Below are 13,714 nucleotides of genomic sequence, written 5' to 3' on the forward strand. Positions count from 1 at the left end.
AGTGAAGTAATGGCAAATATCATATGCTATTACTATATGTGGAATAGAAAAAAATCATACAAATGGGCTTAAAAACAAAAACAGATTCACAGGGAGAAGGGGAGCATGGAGGGACAGATTGGGAATTTGGGATTGAGTTGTACATACTGCTAAATCTATAATGGATAACCAACAAGGACCTATTGTATAGCACAGGGAACAATGCTCAATGCTCTGTATAATCCAAATAGAGAAGAATCTGAAAAAGAATAGATCCATGTATACGTATAATTGAACCACTTTGCTGTACACCTGAAATTAAACAACACTGTTAACTGACTCTACTCAGATGTAAAATTTTAAAAACTGTATAGTCATTCCCTTTCTTGTTCACCATTGGTTACTCTACAAGATTGAGGACTATTAAAGAAAATCAGGGATTTAGCAAACAAGTCTTCCTCAAGAAACAAGAAAAACATCAAATACATAAACTAACCCTACACCTAAAGCAAACAGAAGAAGAAGAACAACAACAAAACCCCCAAATGTAGAAGGAAAGAAATCATAAAGGTCACAGCTGAAATAAATGTGAAGGAAATGAAGGAGACAAAAGCAAAGATCACCAAAACTAAAAGCTGGTCCTTTGAGAAGATAAACAAAATTGAAAAACCATTAGCCAAACTCACCAAGAAAAAAGGGAGAAGGCTCAAATTGATAAAATTAGAAAGGAAAAGGGAGAAGTTACAATAGACAGCACAGAAATACAAAGGATCATAAGAGACAATTATATGTAAATATATGCCAAAAAATGGACAATCTGGAAGAAATGGATAAATTTCTAAATTTTTCAATATATACAAATCAATCAATGTGAATACCATATTAAAAAATTGAAATATAAAAACCATATGATCATCTCAATAGATGCAGAGAAAGCTATCAAAAAATTCAACACTCATTTATTATAACACTCTCCAGAAAGTGGCACATAGAAGGAACAAAGCTAGTGGAGGTGATGGAATTCGAGCTGGACAAAGCACAAGCTGGAATCAAGATTGCTGGGAGAAATATCAATAACCTCAGATATGCAGGTGACACCACCCTTAAGGCAGAAAGTGAAGAGGAACTAAAGAGCCTCTTGATGAAAGTGAAAGAGGAGAGTGAAAAAGTTGGCTTAAAGCTCAACATTTAGAAAACTAAGATCATGGCATCTGGTCCCATCACTTCACGACAAATAGATGGAGAAATAGTGGAAACAGTGACAAACTTTACTTTAAGGGGTCCAAAATCACTGCAGATGGTGATTGCAGCCATGAAATTAAAAGACGCTTGCTCCTTGGAAGAAGTTATGACCAACCTGCTGCTGCTGCTAAGTCACTTCAGTCATGTCCAACTCTGTGTGACCCCAAAGACGGCAGCCTACCAGGCTCCCCTGTCCCTGGGATTCTCCAGGCAAGAACACTGGAGTGGGTTGCCATTTCCTTCTCCAATGTGTGAAAGTGAAAAGTGAAAGTGAAGTCGCTCAGTCAAGTCCGACTCACAGTGATCCCATGGACTGCAGCCTACCAGGCTCCTCCATCCATTGGATTTTCTAGGCAAGAGTACTGGAGTGGCTTGCCATTGCCTTCTCCGATGACCAACCTAGATAGCATATTAAAAAGCAGAGACATTACTTTGCCAACAAAGGTCTGTCTAGTTAAAGCTATGGTTTTTCCAGTGGTCATGTATTGATGTGAGAGTTGGACTATAAAGAAAGCTGAGCACCAAAGAATTGATGATTTTGAATTGCGGTGTTGGAGAAGACTCTTGAGAGTTCCTTGGACTACAAGGAGATCCAACCAGTACATCCTAATGGAAATCAGTCCTGAATATTCATTGGAATGACTGATGCTGAAGCTGAAACTTCAATACTTTGGCCACCTGATGTGAAGAACTGACTCATTTGAAGACCCTGATGCTGGGAAAAATTGAAGGCAGGAGGAGAAGGGGACAACAGAGGATGAGATGGCTGGATGGCATCACCAACTCAATGGACATGAGTTTGATTAAACTCTGGGAGTCGGTGATGGACAGGGAGGCCTGGCGTGCTGAAGTCCGTGGGGTCACACAGAGTCAGACGTGACTAAGTGACTGAACTGACTGACTTTAGTAGGTACTTAAGAACAGTTGAAGTTAAAGAATTATGAATTTATAAATAATGTTTTTGAATTTCAGAAATGCTTCATAGAAGAAACACTCTTTCTACAATAACAACAGAAAGAACAAAAACTCTAAACCCAACTGTTATGTGGAATTTCAAGAATGAAAAGTCAGATTTTCAAAGGCTGCTCTATATTTTCACTGAAATATTTAAATACACCATGCCATGAAATATAAAGTTATAGAATTTTATATGACACACCACTGAACTAAGCAGAAACATGCAATTCAGTGGAATATTTTTATTATATGTAGGAAATTTCTGGTCATACTAAAGAAAGATATATCAGTGACATTCCTTCCAATGGGGTCCTATCAAAATCTGTCCATATCTGTAGTTTACCACTTATTCTTCAGCATTAAATTTACCTTTTCTTGATGTTTTCTGCTTCTAGGGATTTTTGAGGGCAGGCTTCACATTATTTATCTTCTATCTTCATTGCCCACCAATAAATGCTGAATGAAAATAGAATATCATTGTAATCTTCATGTTTTTCAGTTTCTGTATTAAATTAAAAAAAGAAATGTCTCCATGTATATGGTAACATATTTTATGAACCAAATAATGAGACTCATCATTTAAAACACCATCTGAAAATGAAAATATCTGAGATTTGAAGAGTCTTAGAAAATCCTGGACAGATGACTACCTCAGCCATGTTAACAAAAACTTAAATCAAATTCTTCACCACATAAATATCATGAAAAAAAAACCCTGCTTTCTTTATTATATCTTCCCCTCTTTTAACTACAGGCTGATAGATTCTGAAGAAAAAAATTAATTTAAAGCACTAATATCTATAACAAACTTAATCTTCAGTGCTGTGTTACTTGAAAATGAATTAAGTATATAGGTTTTCAAAGAATCAAAATTATTCAGCTTTGAAATATAAAAATTCTGTTTCACAGATGCAAATAAGCCTTCAGGTTTCATGTTGATTTTAAGATAATAGAATATAGAAGATGAAGCAAATGTGTGATACATATGTGGGGTAAACAGTACAAAATATTTTTGGAAGAACAATTAATTCACAATATGTGTTAGAATAAGAAATTTGTTATTATGTTGTGTAATAGCTATTTGTTATAACTTTTGTTACAGCTATATTTCAGTTGTTCTTTCAAACCATCTGTTTTAAGTGTAATTATGCTTGAGATTTTTTTCTTTCACCTTTTTTTAACTCTGGACTACATGTCCTGCAGAATTCTCTTAAATAAACTAGGTCCTGAGTTGAATTTTTCACTCTATCCACACTGACCGTATAGATTGCTCCCAAAAGTCAACAAAATGCTGTTTGCTGGCATATTTACCATGGTAAAGAATATAACACAAGATAGGCCATTATTTAATGAAAGTTGTATGTGAGATCAGAATTATTTAAGCTACTTGAAAATAGTACAGACATAAAATTTTTGTTTAGGATTCCTGACCCTCACTCATTTCCCCACACTAACTCCAATGGACACTATTTTCTTTTTAGTGATGGCTACTATCTCTTTTTCTAAGAATAGAGACTTCTATCCACAATGGATTAGAAACAGAGGAACCACTTCCTGGCCACAGATTTCCTGACTGCATCTTCCAAGTCAATGCCAGAAGTAAAACAGGGAATTGGATGTTGTTGAATATGCTCTGAGATTCATGGACCTTGATTCCTTCAAGACTGATCACCAGAGATATGAGTTCTAGTTTTCAGCAGTCTTTGATGGTGTCATCAGTAATATTAGCAAATTTCACCATTCACCTTAGGATCAGCATTAAGCAATTAAAAATATTTAATACACTTGAGCTTCCCTAACACTGAGACCCAAGAAGTTGACTGGGCTTTGACCATGAAGAGAATTGTCATACGGAGCAATGTCTAGCCCAGCACCATTCACAAAGCACATGGTATTCCCATTTAATTTTATGTATTTTAGGTCACATCTAATAACTTATTACTTGATGTATTTTTTATTTGCTGCCCATGGCAAATACATCTTCTTTTGGAGATATAGTGAATTGTCTTCAAAGTTTATCTTGGCATCAAAACAGACAACTTGTCCTTCTGGAGTTTCACCAAAAGGTTTCACTTCAACCTAAGTAAGATAAAATTTCTAGCAAAAAATTACATAACAAATCTGATTCAGAGCCTGATTTTCCTGGACCCATAGAAGCCTAAATTTTCTCCTTTCTGCTAAACTTGACTGTTCTTCAAAACTGTTTTAAAAATGTAACTTTATCCCTTAAAAATAGATTCTGGTAAGGAAGTTGCCACTGATTGAATGTCAATGTCCCTGCCTGAGGCTGCCCATCTTTAAAAGCCTTTGTAAGATGAGCCCATTAAAATTTCCAAGTAGGAGCATCATACACAGTATCAGTATATTTGAACTATTATCTTGTTGTCTAACAATAGTTTCTTATTCTTAGATTTCTGCAGCATCAACCATCTTTCAGAGATTAATTGAATTTTCTTGTACCTAAGAACCAAGACTTATAGATGTTTTGAGCCTACATTGTCATACTGGAATGACATCTTAAACAAATGCCAAGCACAAAGGAGTCTGACTCAGTGATTGAGATGAGAGGAGAAAGAGGCTTAGTAGAGATTTAATTCTTTATTGGAAACAAACATGAATAAAAATCCCAATTGTGTGTGTGTGTGAATATGCACATATGTTTGTGGTTACTTTTTGCAGTTTTTTTTTTTTCCTTGTAGTTGATTTCTAGTCTCATAGCATTGTGGTTATAATATCAAGATGCTTGATATTATTTCAGTTTCTTAAATTTTATTGAGTCTTGTTTTTGACCTAGCATGCGATCTGTGTTGGAGAATATCCCATGTGTACTTGAAAAGAATGTGTATTCTGCTGCTTTTTGATAAATGTTCTACACATATCTATTAAGTCCATTTTGTCTAATGTGTCTTTTAATGTCAATGTTTTCATATTGATTTTTTTTCTGGATGATCCATCCATTGATGTAAGTAGGATATTAAAATCTCATACTATTATTTTGTTCCTGTCAATTTCTCCTTTATGTCTGTAAGTATTTGTTTTGTGTTTAGGTGCTCTTATGTTGGGTGCTATGTATTTACGATTGTTATATTTTTATGTTGGACTGATCTCTCAATCATTGCTTATTATCTTTCTTTGTTTCTTGTTATAGTCCTTGTTTTCAAGTCTATTTTGTCTGGCATAAGTATCACTACTCCAAATTTTAAAACAATTTCCATTTGCCTGGAATGTCTTTTTTCATCCCTTCACTTTTAGTCTGTGTGTGTCTTTAGATCTGAAGTGAGTCCCTTGTAGGCAGTAAATATATGAGTCTTGTTTTTGTATCTATGCAGCCACTCTATGTCTTTCGATTAGAGCATTTTGTCCATTTACATTTAAAATAATTTTTGATAGGTATGTAATCACTGCCATTTTGTTAATTATTTTGGAGTTGTTTCTGTAGTTCTTTTTTGTTTCTTTCCTTTTGTTCTTTTACCTTGTGACTTGATAACTATCTTTAATGTTATGCTTGGATTCCTTTCTCTTTTGGTATTTGTATCTATTATACATTTTTGGTTTGTGGTTACCATGAGGTTTATTTATAGCAATTTAAATATATATATAATTATCACTAGGTGACGATATCTTAATTTCAAATGCATTTTTTAAATCTTGCATTTTTATTCCCTGCAACATATTTACTATTTTTGACATCATCTTTTACATTTTTTTGCTTTGTGTGTTCCTTAAGTACTCATTGTGAAAATAGATGATTTTACCACTTTTGTCTGTTAGCTTTCCTTCTATCTTTGTACATGGTTGATTTACTACCTTTACCATATTTACCTTTACCAATGAATTTTTCCTTTCATAATTTTCATGCTTTTAGTTGTGGCCTTTTCTTTTTAATTTAGATAAATTCCTTTGATATTTCTTGTAAAAGTGGTTTCATGGTGATGAACTCTTTTAGCTTTACTTCTCTATAAAATATTTTTATCTCTCCTTAAAATCAGAATGAAAACTGTGCCAGGAATTCTTGGCTGCAGGTTTTTCCCTTTCATCACTTTAAATATATCATGCCAATCTCTTCTGACCTGCAAAGTTTCTGCTGAACAGTCAGCTGACAGCCTTATGGGAGTTCCCTTGTATATAACTTGTTGCTTTTCCCTTTTTGCTTTTAATATTCTCTATTTTTAAGTATTGCCATTTTAATTACTACGTGTCCTCTTTGTGTTGATCTTATTTGGAACTCTCCGTGCTTCCCGAACCTGAAGGTCTGTTTCATTTTCCAGCCTAGGGAAGTTTTTAGCTCTTACATTTTCAAATATGTTCTTATCCCCTTTCTATTCTCTTTCTAGGACTGCTCTAATGTGAATATTATTATGCTTAGTATTGTCTCAGAGGTCTCTCAGACTATTTTCATCTTATTCTTTTTTCTGTTCAGCTTCAGTAATTTTCACTACTCTGTCATTCAGCTCACTGATAAATTCCTCTGTATCATTTAATCTACTGGTGATTCTTTCTAGCATGTTTTTCATCTTATTGTGTTCTTCATCTGTTTTATATTTTCCAGCTCACTAAAACTTCTAACTTCTCACTCTGTTCATCCATTCTTCTCTCAAGTCCTTTGATCATCTTTACACTCAATACCTTGAGTTCTTAGTTCAAGATATTTTATCCATCTTTGTATCTCCAATATCTAAGATAGTGTATTATATATACTAAGTAAAGTGTTAGTTGCTCAGTTGGGTCTGACTCTTTGCAACCCCATGGATTATAAACTCTGTCCATGGAATTATCCAAGCAAGAATACTGGAGTGGAGGCACTCAATAAATGATTATTAAGTGAATCACATTTTGGACCAGTCTTTAGGCCAACTGGAAAGCCTTCTCCAGATCATGTTTTGAGAACTACTGCCATAGCAACATATCTATGAATCTTCCTTTATTTTATTTAAAGCATTCTCTAACAGAATGAATAACTCATATAATCTCAGTCACAGTTTTATCAACACAGATATTAATAGCCATTCTGGGGCCAATTCTCACTTCCGTTTAGGACACAGAACTCCATAGGCCTATAAAATTTGTTCTATTAGAAAAGAGTGGTCTTAAATTAATTTTTAAATTTTACACAACAGTTAAGCAATGGCCTAATGGTTTTTAAGCCTATAGTTTTCATTTCTACTTTCATTATGAAACTGATACATTCAACACATACATCTTCTACTACAAATTCTTCAAGTAACAACACTTAAGACCAAAGCTAGATTAAAAATAAATAAATGGGCCATGAATCCCACTCCACCCATAAAATGATACTAGCAGGAAATTTCTACTTACCCATTGCTCAACCTAACCTTGCTAAAGAAAGAGACCTTTGGGTGGAGAAGTTCTTATGCAAATAAATTCCTAAGGATGATGCTCAGTAAGAGAGTCACCTGTCCGGAAAAGACTAAGCCCTGTGTCACTTGTAATGGACCAATCTGGAGTCCAAATAGATGACAGAGCATAGCATCTCCTAGGTCTTCCCTTCCTCCTCAGTTCCACTGCTGAGGCAGATTTGAGAGGCACAACTTCTTCCTCCAAGGATTCCCTACTCATCACATCTAAATACTACATCAAGTGATTTCAGTTTCTTCAACTAACTCTCTGTGAATCTCATGGTAATCTGGTAAATATGCTTTTTATGTGGAAATAATGGCAGGTGGATTCACGGCTAACATTTATGGACCACTATGTATTCTTGCCTGGAGAATCCCAGGGCCGGTGGAGCCTGGTGGGCTACCATCTGTGGGTCACACAGAGTCGGACATGACTGAAGTGCCTTAGCAGTAGCAGCAGCATGGGACAACAATTATGCTAAGCACTTTACAAATCATTTACGTATTTAATTCTGCCAGCAACAACACAGGGTAAATATCCTTTACTTTATTACTATTATCATCCTCACTTTAGAGATAAAACTGAAACAGGTTAAGGCCAGGTCGTTTAACTTTAATGTTACATTATGTAACATTGCTGTAGCAAATGTCACCAAACACAATTAATTCAAACAATTAACTGTGATACAGGGTGGGACCTGGGACCTTTGCTGCAGTGATGTAATACTTGAACCTGGACAAACATCTCCTTGAGCAACAAAATACAAAGAAACTATAAGAGACTAAAAATAACTACATGCATGCGTAGTTGGGGCAAATTGGGCACAAAAAGATACAAAAAGACCTAAAGACCCAACTGCCACTTCTGATGAGCTGGGCGCAAAAGCCAGGTGTCAGGAGCAGAAAGAAGGCACTGTGCGTGGCCTCCACACTCAACACCACTGAAAGAGGAGATAAAACACTTAAGCTACCCCTCCTGCCTGACCCATGGACACACCCCTACCCTTACTCCATATAAGAAACTAGCTTGCCCCCACTTGGGGGATTGGGCAAGGGAAGCTATTACTTGTTTTCATTCCTTCCTACAGCCACAGGAGCCTCAATAAAGCCTTCCCTGAATTTCTTGTCTGGCACTTCATCAACTTCTATTGATTGGGGAAGGCCAAGAATCCTGTTTGGTATCAATTGCTTTCAAACTAACTGAGTATAAGTCCCTGGCAGTTCGGCAGTCCATGAGGACTTCCTGAATTAATTCAAAGGTATATTAGTCCCAACAAGTCTATAACCTGAAATTCTATAAACCTCTATGTGTCATCCTACTAGGTTGTCTATTAGCTGTATTTTCCCAAAGTTTATTAACTGATGAGAAATGCTTTGTTTTCTTGTGATAAAGCTATGTATCATAGTAGTTTTCCTTTAAACAGTACCTATTAGTCAGCTAAAAGATAAAGGATATTTTATGATGGGGATATTTTATTGGTATAGACTAGCTCAAGAATGAAGAGAATACCTACTCTACTGAGATTGATTAGGAAAAGGCAAGAAAGGTTGGGCTTCCCTGGTGGCTCAGATGGGTAAGAGTCTGCCTGCAATGCAAGAAACCCAGGTTCAATCCCTGGATCGGGAAGATCCCCTGGAGAAGGAAATGGATACTCACTCCAGTATTCTTGCCTGGAGAATTCCATGAAACAGAAGAGCCTGGTGGGCTAAGAGTCTGTGACACTCTTAGTGTCACAAAGAGTCAGACATGACTAAGTGACTAACTTACAATAACAAGCTAATTCCTAGGGTGATGACGCTCAGTAGTCTTTCTTCTCTGGTGCAGTGGGGAGAGCTGGATGTCCATTTTTAAAAACATGGTGGGTTGAGAATGTGGAAAAGAGAAAAATTTAAGGATAGCTGCTGTGAATAGGAGGAGTTAATAGTAATACTGATTTATAGATGATAGATTGTGGTTTTAGCTAAAATACACAAATTTGTAATAAATTGTGGCTAGGATTTTCTTCACAATGCTCTGTGGACCCTTAAGTGTAGAAATCTGTGAATTTGTGACTGGAGGGAAATTAATACAGTAGGAAAGGGAAAAACTGTCCCCAATCCTAGGCTTATTAAGAAGACTAATAAGAAAAGATGTATATAGTCCAAGAAATTGAGAAGAGCTGAGAACCTGTATATATTCATTCATTATTTCACAATCTTTTATGGAGGATCTGTCACATATTAGTTATCTGTTAAATTATTTAATACAAGGATGAATGAGATCCTGCCCCGAGTTAAACATTAATACGTGGCAAGGCTGTCTCTAAATGCTATGAAATACATGTATACAAATATAGTTTGGAAAAGTTGGTTCTAAGTGGTGCCAAGTCTGTCTCACATTCAGACTATAAGAGAAACAGAGAGAAAAGCTTAAGTTAATCAGACAGTAGGTAGAACCAAACAGTCAACTAATACACGATAAATAACTAGGAACATAAACAGAGGTCAAAGGTGGTAAGAAGGTGAAGGTTTAGGAGGTGAATGATCCTGAAAGAGATGTTTGAGATGTAGATTTGAGAGTCCAGGCTGAATCTGGCCACTGGAGAAAAGCCATTCTTTGAGGTTAGAAAAAAAGATATAATTTGGTGTGGGGATTAAACTCTGTGGACTTCCCCTACCCCTTCCAATTCATCATTTGAATTGTAGGTCCCTACCTAGAGGAGCTAGCTGAAGGAGTCAAATGAAAAGAATAAAAGTAATTGACAGGGATCCAAGTCCATGTAGTTTGGTTGACCAAGGGCCATCATTATTTTTACTGATATTTTTGAGAGAAGGAATCAAGGCCTATAGATTAATTTGATGAACACAAAGACAAAAATGCTTGGCTTGTGTCCTTGGAGATTATTTACTTTGTAGGTGTTTATTGCCTATCTTCTTCAAGCTAGATTTTAAGTACTATGAGGGCAAATACCATGTCTGTCTTATTCATAATTGTTTTCCCAGAACAGTGCCTGCACAGTAAATTGTTTTACATTGCTTAAACAATAGCAGTAGACTGTGATAAGTGCTGTGACATCAGTATACATTGGTGCTCTGGAAGCAGAGCATTAGCTCTACCTTGGAGTTAGGGGAAGCGTTCTGAAAGAAGGTGGCATTTGAATTTGAAGAATAGGTAGGACTTTGTAGAGTGGAATGGAAAGAGAAGAGTCTTCCAGAAAGTTTGGAACACCATAAATAAAGGCAAAGCGTTACAAAACACATGGAATGTTCGGGAGCTATTGAAAAGTTTATTTTTTGAGCACTGATACTTTAAAATGTATGCAGTATCAGTGGAAAGTAAATTTCTTTCCATGTAAGTATACTTTACTTTATGGAATAGTAGGAAAAGAAGAATACTAAATTACTTTAAAAATCGACTTTGGAGTGAAATTCTTTTGTCATGTGGATAAACCTGCCAACAGTGAATCGCTCCTAAAAAGAGAAAATCTCTCCTAAAAATCTCTCCTCTTTTCCTTCCAAAGAGGACTCATATATGGCCATCCAAGAGGTTTTATTTAAAAAGTATGAAGAAATTGAAGAGTATAAAGGGAAGGTAATAGTGGATAATGCTTCTAACAACAATAAAAAAAATTAGAAGGATAAAGGGTAATGGTTATATGATGTGAGGAAGGAACACAATTTGTTCACCATTTAAGGACTACCACTAATCTAACCTTTCATAAAAACTGTATGGTGGAGGTGGAACCTACAGGAATTTTATTCAGTGAACATTTACTACGTAACAGGTGCTTTGCAATCATTGTCTCACTTAATCTTCACACCAGTCCAGAGAGGAAGTCCAGGACTCACCATTTTATAGATGAGGTAACAGAGAGAAAGAAAAGCTGGGTAAACTACTCAGGTGGTAAATGAAACCGAAATCAAGGCCTACCTCCAAGGTCATAGTCTTGCCCCTACTCTATCCTGCTTCTAACTTAAGAAACTGTTTAATTAGAGAGAAAAACGTCCATCCTTAATATGAAACACAATACAAAAGAAAGGCAGGTCTCCGTGTGTGTGAGTGTGTTCGTGTGAGTGTGTGTGTGTGTGTGTTAAGTGAGTTCAGAGCCAAGTCCTCTTGCACTGTGAAGCAGAGTTCCCCAAACAGCCCCAGGTCTTGTTGTTCATAATTCATCCATTATAATTAACCCCAGGGTGAAGGTATTGTTTCTGAAACCTGATAAAAATGCAAATATGTAACCTGAGAGGATTGACGCGACCTCAATTACAAACCAAAGAGCTGGCTCTTGAACTTGACTGGACTGGTCTAGTAATTGGGAAAGGTGGGTACTGCTGAGGCATCCCTGCAGGTGAGGTCCCCAGGTTCAGGCAAACAGGTGAGGGGTGAATGTCTGGATTGGAGAGATGTCACTTGGTAAAATAAGCTGAGCTAAAAAACAAACTTGGCCCTCTGAACAATTCTCTGACACGGTAGTGAGGAATACACCTTGCCTTCTTATTCCAGGACTCTTTAGGAACCCCATAGACAAGACTCCTGAGGTTCACCATCTTCCAGCCTGTACTCCTTGCTTTCTGCCCAAGCAGCCAGGTCTGCAGATTTAACCCTTCCCCTCCAGACGCCCGCGCTCCCTCCCCCGCGACTGGGCATGCTCAGTGGCCTTCCGGGTTGTGCTTCCAGGGAAACCTCCGCACGCCCTACCCCGGGCTGCTCTCGGTTGCCTGCTCGCCGCCCGCCGCCTGGGGCCCATCCCAGCTTGCTCAGCTCCTGGCGACCCAGATTCCGGCCCTGCCCCCGCCTCGCCCGCGTCCGCAGCTAGTGCGGCAGCCGCGGCCGCCTCGGTCCAGGCTCCGCGCTGGGACCGACCTCGTCCAGCGCCGGGCGGAGCGCGCAGCCGGAGCGCTTGGGAGGGCAGAGATGGAGACCCGACTGCCGCACGCCGGGACTTGCTGAGCTTCTGCGGCCGCCGAGTTCACGTGAGTAGCGGTGTCCTGGGGCCACCCACCAGGAGCGGAGCGGAGAGGCGCGAATGCCCTTGAAGAGGAGCGATGTGGCGGCGAGGACGCGAGGCATCGCGCGAGCCGTGCAGCGTGCGGGGTGCAGCAGGAATGCTGCGGGTGTGAGCAGAGGGTGTTGGAATGAAAAGTGCATACTACCTCGGTGCGGGGGCTTCGTGGTCATTGAGGACCGTCACCTGTCCCCCCATCTTGCCACCCCAAATTAGCACCCGGGGGATGCAGGTAGGCAGGAGAGGCTGTTTACATCTTGGCTGGGGCGCTAATCACCTACTGACCGAACGCCGAGGGCTTTTGAGGAGGCATGGTCGGCAGAGACCAAAATAGCGGAGACAAGGGCGGCCCGGCCGGGCGAGTGGCCAGTCGGGGTCTCGGGGCCGCTTGCCCCACGGCCTGAGGCCCCAGGGGCAGTGCAGGACCTCGGGTTGGCGGGGCGCAGAGCTGGAGGGTCATCAGCGCCCGGAACCCAGGCACCTGTCTTAGGAGCTGACGCGCAGTGCTTCCTACTACCAGGAAACCCCTCACTTACGAGAACATCTCTTTCCTAGGCAGGTAGAATTGAACAGGCGACTGGGGAGCGACGGCTGACAGAGCTATTAAAAGCAAAACAGTTAAGTGTGGTGGTGGGGTGTGCGATTGAATACCATTCGCCCCCGCGCCCCCCAAGTGTGGGTGCTCCTATTCACCGTGTTTCCTCCGGACCTCTAAGTAGCGAGTCCGGTAACACACCTTATAAATATTTCAGGAACGACCTCGTAGGCTCGGTTGCTTCAGATCAAGTTTAATGAATATGTTTGTCAGCCCTTTATGCTCTGCACAGGCAGGTAGAAGCCCCGTGCCTCAGTTTGCCAGATCTCATCCCTTTCCTATACCAACTAGGAAAAAGATACTGCCAACCCCGCGGTGAGCTTTAGATTGGTACCGTAAATTTGAGTCTGTCGTTCGGAGGGACCAGTGTTGGGCAGATATCCAACCGTTGTTCTGCATCTCTGCAGTGTGCGTGTTGAGCCTGGAGCTTGACAAACCGGAGCTTCCAATATGGTGGAAAGCAGGTAATATGCTTATGTTGGAATAAACGTCTTAATTCATTATCATCTTAAGACACCAAGTAGTTACAAAGAATTAGTCATTCTCTCCCTAGAAGTTGAATCAGAGATCTAGTTTAAATTTTGAGGAAGGCAAAA

General features: G+C 39.0%; 1 protein-coding gene across 3 annotated transcripts in view; it reads left to right on the forward strand.

Moving 5' to 3' along the window:
- The first annotated feature begins 12,199 nt into the window (after nucleotides 1-12,199).
- ELMOD1 (ELMO domain containing 1) overlaps nucleotides 12,200-13,714 on the forward strand; it is a 104,374-nt gene continuing 102,859 nt past the window's right edge. For 2 of the 3 annotated variants that reach the window (XM_055422953.2, XM_055422948.2), the window contains exon 1: nucleotides 12,200-12,491. The gene's annotated coding sequence lies outside the window, so the exon portion shown is untranslated. The remainder of the gene's footprint in view (nucleotides 12,492-13,714) is intronic. The other variant, XM_088842908.1, reaches the window with a different exon arrangement.

This window comes from Moschus berezovskii, chromosome 14 (genome assembly GCF_049115385.1).
Source record: "Moschus berezovskii isolate FMDL1 chromosome 14, NW_MosBer_1.0, whole genome shotgun sequence".
Classification (NCBI taxonomy): Eukaryota; Metazoa; Chordata; class Mammalia; order Artiodactyla; family Moschidae; genus Moschus; species Moschus berezovskii.